Raw genomic sequence first — 8,712 nt, 5'->3', positions numbered from 1 at the left:
TATATATATATAGCATAGGCCGTGGTGATTAAATAACGTAGGCTACGGCTGGTAGTGGCTGCATTGCAGCTTCGTAGGACAGCATTTGAAGAAAAAAACTAATTTTTAAGTATTTTTCTTATAAATCTCTATATTTATATTACATTATTCTAAAATATTAGTTAACCTATATCTATTGTTTAAAGTGTATATTTTTGCAAAAATTAACAAGTAAATATATCGATTTTAAAATAATGAAATATAAATATTGAGATTTGCAGCCATTACCAGCCGTAGCCTACGTTATTTAATCACTATGGCCTACGCTATATACAAGGCATGAGAAGTAGATTCAACGTACATGCGCACCTAGCGGGAATTGGCGGCGAATTCGAAGGAGCATGCACGGGCCTTGATTAATTACGTAGGTAGTGGCTTGAAGCACTGGTTAACAAATATCTGACAACATGCCAAATACGGCGGCGATAGTAGCGGCTTCGGCGGCGGCTACGTACCAGGTAAAAATAGTACGCACAAATCCTAATGGGATTGTGTGTTAAAAAATAAAAATATAATGGGAATCTGCCCTTCAAGATTGTCGAGGATAGGCAAACCCGTCGCACACCGATGTACCGCGTGCTGAACACTTCTACAGGCGCTGGTAGGTTACAAATAGGCCAAATACTACGTCTTTTCCTTTTATTGAAGTCGGGGTAAGGGTAATCTTAGCGTAACAAGAAACTACCAACTTCATTTCCATTAAAAGTATTCGGAATTAGTTTGAAAGAACGGGTCGTGTTTGTATGCTAATAATCAAGCTAATTAAAAGAGACAAGGTTCTGAGAATTGGAGCGGGGGAGATGAAAAGGGGAAACATTGGCTTCCTTCCCCTTTTTAAGAAATCAGAACAGATGTTCCGGTCAATTTGTACCGCATCTGGATGTTATTATGATAGTCCAGGACTGAATTGGACCAAGGAGGCAGACACTACGTAAGGATTTAAGGTTTCGGATAAATGCCGATAGGTGGCAGCCCTCCACCTTTCATTAATTGGAGATCTAATGAGTTTGGACAGTGGCGCTGTCAAGGAATCGGAAATCCAAAGTGAGCCAAAAAAATTACTAAGAGTGTCCACAAACGTTCCAATTAGCTAAATCCCAGATTGAGTTTATTTATACTTGGGGCGAATGATTATATTAAGGCAGGAATCCATACTTCTACTTACAAATAATTAATTTATTAAAGTATTATATATAAAATTTTGTTTATTTTTGTCCAAATAAAACCAAATTAACCAAACCCCCTTAAGTATAATTAAATTCATTCTTGGTAGTAATAGTTAATAAATGGTATTTGGGGTGGAGCAGTGGTTAGCACTTTCACCTCGCAGCAAGAGGTGCCGGCTTCGAAACCAGCCTGTGGCACTGGTTGTAAACTTGGAACAAATCCTTCCGAGTAGATTTTGCAAGTTCTCTCCCCACTGGTCAAAGGGGGTTTTCCTCCGAGTTCTTCGATTTACTCATTCTCTAATATCTTGTAGAGGTTAACGGTCATAGTGGGTCTAGGGAGCTGATGGTTCGCGTGGCATGAAGAGCTTGTCACCTCCCTCCTACTCAATTTAACCCGATCACCTGAATTTAAGGTATTAAACGTAGTTAGATTACTTGGACCTAAGGTGGTGCCTTATGTATTAGCCTAGCTGATTATTTTTTAGGTTGGCTTTTTCGGGAGGCGTTTCTATTTTAGAAAAATAATTTAATAATAATAATAATCAGCTAGGCTAATACCCAAGGCACCACCTTAGGCCAAATATATTAGACTTGCATAGTAAGACTCATTAATTATATTACTTATGATAACAATATAATAATGTAAATAGGCTTAATAATGATAAAACCCAATACACCACCTTAGACCCTAGATATCTAGCGACTTCTAAAGCCATTAATTCAGGTGCCCGGGTTATAATGCGTAGGAGGATGGTGGCAAGCCCCTCATGCCAACAGCTTCCTACACTAACCCCCTTTCGAGGGGCAGGTCACTTCCATTTTGAGTGCGTCTTAATCATAGGAAAATGATTAAATCAGGGTAATCGTGATTAAATCAGGGTAATCAAGATTAAAAAATGTAATCGAGATTATAAAATCTAATAACGATTTAATCAATATAATCGGTCGAATAGAGAATTTATCATTAAAATCAAAACTAAAGTATGATTTAATCATACTAATCACGATATAATTTTTTTAATCAGGATTTAATAATTTTAATCAGATTTAATCATTTAATCATGATTAAATCAGATTTAAACATTCTAATCATGATTAAACGTGATTTAATCAACTTAATCGTGATTAAATTGAATTTAATCAAAATAATTACGATTAAATCGGATTTAATCTTTTGAGGGGTGCGTCGTTAATCAAGGAAGTGACCTGCCCCTCGCCCCCTTTAACCAGTGGGGAAAGAACTTACAAACTCTACGCAGTGCCACAAGCTGGGATCGAACCCGGCTCCTCTTGCTGCGATGCGAAAGTGCTAGCCTCCAGCGCGAACATCCGAAAATCCCCGATTCTCCGCAGAAGCCTTTTTCGGCCCCCGCGACAGAGGGCGCGCGAAGCGACGTAGAATACACCCCCCCCCCCCTCCACACACACCCACCCGCTTTCTCCACCTCACCCATTTGAAATACAATGTATTTCGCGCAAAATATTATTACCCGAGAGTTCCTACGGCTACCGCCACCTAGCGTCTGAAAGAGGCAACCAATAATACCTGTACTTTCAGAGATCCCCGGGCTTTGGGAAAGGCAGTGGCTGCGTGCGAGTAGGAGTAGGAGTAGAGAGAACAGCAGCGCCACCCAGCGGTGGCGGTTCCATTTAGCTTTTAACCTAGTGCGCGGTTCGAAGCGGCGATCACTGTCGAAGGTGGTGTAGACGGAGCTTGGGCTCGTTCAGCGCGCGTTGCTGCAAATTTCCAACCAAAAACAACAAATTGGAAACGGGTTTTGTAGTAAACAAACAACGGTACATTTCAATCCTTTTTACAAGTGTTTTTATATTTCCAAAGTTTAAAAAGAACGACCAGAAATCTCAAGCAATCCTGCCCCCGCTGATGTCGTTTCCCCCAGGTATTTTTTTAGTATAAAAGTTTTTAAATATTTCAATAGTCGTGGTAGCGAAATTTTTAATTTCAAAAACCTACTTTCGATAAGGTTTTTTAGTTTAAATTCTGTTGCAATTTCCTTTATATATTTGTAAAAATAATAATAATAATAATAATAATATAAAAGAAATTTGAAAAATTACAAGTTTTTGGCAGGGGCGGATTCGACTCAGTGCTGCAAAACCGTGTATTCGTGTTTTCCGGACAATATTTTTGTATTTTTATACATTTAAAAGAAAAAAAAACTCAACCTCATAATTCAGAGCCCCCATCTTAACACAACAAAAGACTGATTTTAAGCGAAAATGATCTTCACAGGATGATTTGAATTGAGACTTATTAAAAGATAGAAGAAATTTTAAAGATCTTGCCATAAGGTAAGTTGAATAATTTATTCTTTTACTAATATACGTAAAAAAATAATTTTTATTTAAATCGTTATTTTCTATATTATATTACTATTTATTTATAGGAGTGTAAAATATTTCTTTTCCGCAAATTTTTTTAAAAATGGTATTATCTGAGACACTCGGTGACGTTGGTTAAAGATGCTATTTTTAAAACGGTTTATTTTTGTATACGCGGGACTGGGTGGGGACGTGAAATCAGCTGAGCTGGGGCAGGGGATTGGGTTACAACACCAAGACCGTCAGTGATGATATTCGAGCGGATTTATACATTTTTGCTTAATGCGAATTTACTTAGCGCAGTAGTACTCATTATAATTATAATTTTTGGGGAATTTATTTCTATAATTTTTGGCGAATTTATTTAGCACTGTAGTACTCATGATAATACATTTTTTGGCGAATTTACTTAGCACGATAGTACTCATTATAATTATAATTTTTGGTGAATATATTTAGCGTAGTAGTACTCATTATAATTATAATTTTTTGTGAATTTATTTAGCACGGTAATACTCATTATAATTAATTTCTTGGTGAATTTATTTAGCGCAGAAGTACTCATTAGAATTATAATATTTTGTGAATTTATTTAGCACGGTAGTACTCGTTATAATTATTATTTTTTGTGAATTTACTTAGCGCAGTAGTACTCATTATAATTAAAATTTTTTGGGAATTTATTTAGCAGCGTAGTTCTCCTATAATTTTTGGTGAATTTATTTAGCACTGCAGTAACTCATTATAATTATTTTTTGGTGAATTTATTTAGCATGGTAGTATTTATTATAATTATAATATTTGGTGAATTTATTTAGCACCGTAGTACCCATAAGTATAATTTGATGAATTTACCGTTATTTCATGCTATGAAAAAATTGTAGCACCAATTTAAAACTAAAATATACTTAAACCATGTAATTCGAGAGATTATTTGGCACAGTATTACACATTAAAATACATTTTATTGTTATTAATAATTAATTAATTTTAACAACAACAATAGTTTTGCTTATATGTAAAATTGGCTATTTTTTATTATATACTTAACGTTCCAAGTTATCGTTACTGCAGATAAATAATCCTACTCCTTTAGAATTAATTTAATAGTTAATAATTAATTAATTTTAACAGTAATGCTATTTTTGATTATATGTTTCACGTGCCAAGTTATCGTTAGTGCAGATCCATTCGCCTACGCAGTAATAATTAATTTCATAGCTAATAATAATTAATTAATTTGAACATTAAAGCCTAAGCTATTTTTAATAAAATGAGGCTGAGTTTTCGTTACTGCAAGTCAATTTCCTAATTATGGTCTAAACACGGATTATGCTAACTCGCGGAGCAAATACCAAATATCGATACACCCTTACTTAATCAAGTCTTACGTTACCATTACTTAGATGTTTATTCTGGACAAATTCATTAATTCTAGATAACCACCATTTGCCTTTACTCAATTATCAACCTTTAATTTGGTCAAACCTATCTTCGAAAAAACCAATATATTTAAACTATTCAAAATGAGCTTTACAAATCACAGAATGGAGCAAAATATTAAACCTAATTTGAATTTCAAAATGGGCTTCACAGAGTTATAATAACGCATCAGTAGAAAAATGGGACCATGAATGCCCGGGGATGACCGAATTAACTATTATAATAATACCTTTAGCAAAATGACAAAACTGACCTCAAATTTATAGAGATAGTCGTCGGGCACTACTCCCAATACGGGTAGCATCCACTGGCTTTCCGTTCATTGGAAATTATTAGTTATATACGTACGGGAATCGGTATGAACGTGGACAGATTGCTGTTAGCTAGCGAGAAAGAGAGGTAGTTAGGGTCCCGGGCAAAATAAAAGTGGATCTAGATCACAGCTATAAACCTGGCCAAAAACATTCTGGCTAACTGTGATGCCAAATTGTACGTTTAACACTAGCGTAAACATTGAACAGATTGCCTGGAAACAATAGCTTGTATATACTAGTAATCAGGTGTCTCAGACATTTGAGTATACACAATCCCCGTTTAAACTATCTCTTTGCTACACAATCCCCGTTTCAACTATATCTTTGCTACACAATCCCCGTTTAAACTATCTTTTTGCTACACAATCCCCGTTTAAACTATCTCTTTGCTACACAATCCCCGTTTAAACTATCTCTTTGCTACACAATCCCCGTTTAAACTATCTCTTTGCTACACAATCCCCGTTTAAACTATCTCTTTGCTGCACAATCCCCGTTTAAACTATCTCTTTGCTACACAATCCCCGTTTAAACTATCTCTTTGCTGCACAATCCCCGTTTAAACTATCTCTTTGCTACACAATCCCCGTTTAAACTATCTCTTTGCTACACAATCCCCGTTTAAATTATCTCTTTGCTACACAATCCCCGTTTCAACTATATCTTTGCTACACAATCCCCGTTTAAACTATCTCTTTGCTACACAATCCCCGTTTAAACTATCTCTTTGCTACACAATCCCCGTTTAAACTATCTCTTTGCTACACAATCCCCGTTTAAACTATCTCTTTGCTACACAATCCCCGTTTAAACTATCTCTTTGCTACACAATCCCCGTTTAAACTATCTCTTTGCTACACAATCCCCGTTTCAACTATATCTTTGCTACACAATCCCCGTTTAAACTATCTCTTTGCTACACAATCCCCGTTTCAACTATATCTTTGCTACACAATCCCCGTTTATACTATATCTGTGCATATTAGAGATAAACTTTTAATAATTTCTCCATCACCCTGTACATTAACGTAATAAACGCGTTAAAACAACCTGAGAGCTATTTTTACAGATAATTCAGGCTCTATTTAAATCACCCTGTTTACAAAGAACAGTTTCTCAATCACCCTGTCTTGTACTTTAACATAATTAGTGCACTAAGCATTAACAACCTAAGAATTACTTTATCATAAAGATAAATTGCTCTATCAATGACTCGGTTCATTATGAACCATTTTCCAATCATTCTGTTTACAAAAAACACTTTTTCAATCAACCTGTCCATTAGTAAGAGCGAAAAAACTAACACCTCATACAGTTCGTGACAAAAAATATGATAACCAACCATAACCATAACCATGAAGATATAAGGTATGTAGATTTGAAGAAGGATATCGAAAAAAATGAACAATTTATTCAAAAATTATCCTTAAATTATCCTGTCATAAACGTTTTTTGAAATTAAAATTAATAAATGCAACTTTAAATGTGGGTCAAAGTTGTTTAAGTTCAAGTTCTTGGACTCCCGATCGACAAAATTGGTATTGGGTCAGGTGATGGTTTAATTTCAATTAAATTGACATTAATTTAATGAAAACAATGTTGCGTATGTACGTAGACGTAATACCATTTCTATATAATTAAATTAGTTTTAAAATTAGTTTTAAATCCTGATAGAATAAAAATTGAATTGTTTTCTTAACCAATGACCACGAAATATACAAATTTAAAGTAATGATAAAACTTGCGAAATACTCAAGAATTAAATTAAAATTAAATCACGAAACTGAGACTAAATTGATACCTGGACCCTGCGCAGTACTGATGAGCTGCAAGTAGGGCGGAACCAATCTACCACTGGAAATTCTGGCTATTTTATTTCTATTTTAATTTGTTTTTGACTCAAAGATCTATTTGGTCCGAGTTTCACGATTTCAATTTAATTTTTTCTGGAAACCGGAATTTTTTTTATCAGGATTTAAAATTAATTTCTGATAGATATATAATAATGTACAACTTTTTAATTATATATAATTGGTATTACGCCTACGTACATACGCAACATTGATTTTATGAAATTAAACCATCACCTGGCCCAATACCAATTTTGTCGATCGGGAGTCCAAGAACTTGAACTTAAACAACTTTGACCTACATTTAAAGTTGCATTTATTAATTTTAATTTCAAAAAACGTTTATGACAGGATAATTTAAGGATAATTTCGTAAGTTTATCATAACTTTAAATGTGTTTTGCCCTCTTTTTATTAAATACTATTCTACCTTTTCGCGTAATTTAATTTGATTTTTCCAAAAACGTTTGGAAAGAAAAGATTGTGATTCTCCAAATACTATTTTTATCTGGTAAATATGGTTTACAATAGTTAAATATTCTTACACCGTTTAATTTTTACATTTAACTCCTTTAAGAGAAGTCATACAATCGGTAAATTTTTAGCAATAACGCGATGTACATATCACTTACTTCTCTCGTAAGAGTTATATTATACACTTATGATTAAACGCAGTCTACGAGTTTTTTTATTGACGTTTCAATGTACCTACTTAATCCCACAAACTTCGACCCGAACACGGTAAAAATGCATCTAAACTTTACAAATTCTAAAAAATCCAGTTAAGATACAATATCAAGGTTATAACCAAAATACGGTTAAAGGGGGAATTGCAACGTCTCTTGTACATTCACGACTGAGAGTCAGCTGTTGAGACAATCAATATACGCGGCAATGTACGGAGCCACACGTAGTTATTTTAATACGCGTCGGCAAAATTACGGAATGTTTCGGCTGATCTCATCTGCGCTTTACTTTGGAATTTAACTGCACGCTCTAAGAGATTCTTCCGAACTTAGTTTTATAAGCCTCTTTGAATAAAGTTTAAGTTTAATTTACAAAACTTACTAATTTAATTAGCATTTTTGTTGAATTTCATTAAATTATTAGTACTTCGTTAATTAATTTATTAATTATACATCATTTCGTTACCAAAAATAGTTACATCTGTAATAGATTAAGGTTGTAACGAATCAAAAAATAAGTATAATTAGTAAATACACTCATATTATAGTAGAAAATTAAAGATAATTTTATTAATTTAATTCAGTAGATTTATCGTTTACTTATTAAATTAAATAAATTATATTTCCAAATAAATTAAAAATACTTGTGAATGGCTCAACATTACCTAAACAGAAAAAAAATGTTTTAAACTTAATTCTAATTTGACTCGGTTTAGCTGAGGGGAGGGGGGAGGCAACTCATCTTCGTAATGGAAGTGAAAGCTATATAAAAATTAGAAGCTGAAAACCTAAATACACTCTTCGTCGAGCAGTGCTTGGATTTTTTTTAAACGAGAAAATGGTGAAAGCTTAATGGAATTTTTCTATTT

The 8,712-nt window shown here is 33.8% G+C and overlaps 1 protein-coding gene across 1 annotated transcript in view; it reads left to right on the top strand.

The window, feature by feature from the left end:
• Window positions 1–2,883: 2,883 nt before the first annotated feature.
• Window positions 2,884–8,712, top strand: part of LOC149961197 (uncharacterized) — a 50,408-nt gene continuing 44,579 nt past the window's right edge. Inside the window, exon 1 of the mRNA XM_090175709.1 lies at window positions 2,884–3,521. The gene's annotated coding sequence lies outside the window, so the exon portion shown is untranslated. The remainder of the gene's footprint in view (window positions 3,522–8,712) is intronic.

The sequence above is a fragment of the Leiobunum rupestre genome, chromosome 1, assembly GCF_980474605.1.
Source record: "Leiobunum rupestre chromosome 1, qqLeiRupe1.1.hap1, whole genome shotgun sequence".
NCBI classification, from domain to species: domain Eukaryota; kingdom Metazoa; phylum Arthropoda; class Arachnida; order Opiliones; family Sclerosomatidae; genus Leiobunum; species Leiobunum rupestre.
This window is presented reverse-complemented; position numbering and strand designations above follow the sequence as displayed.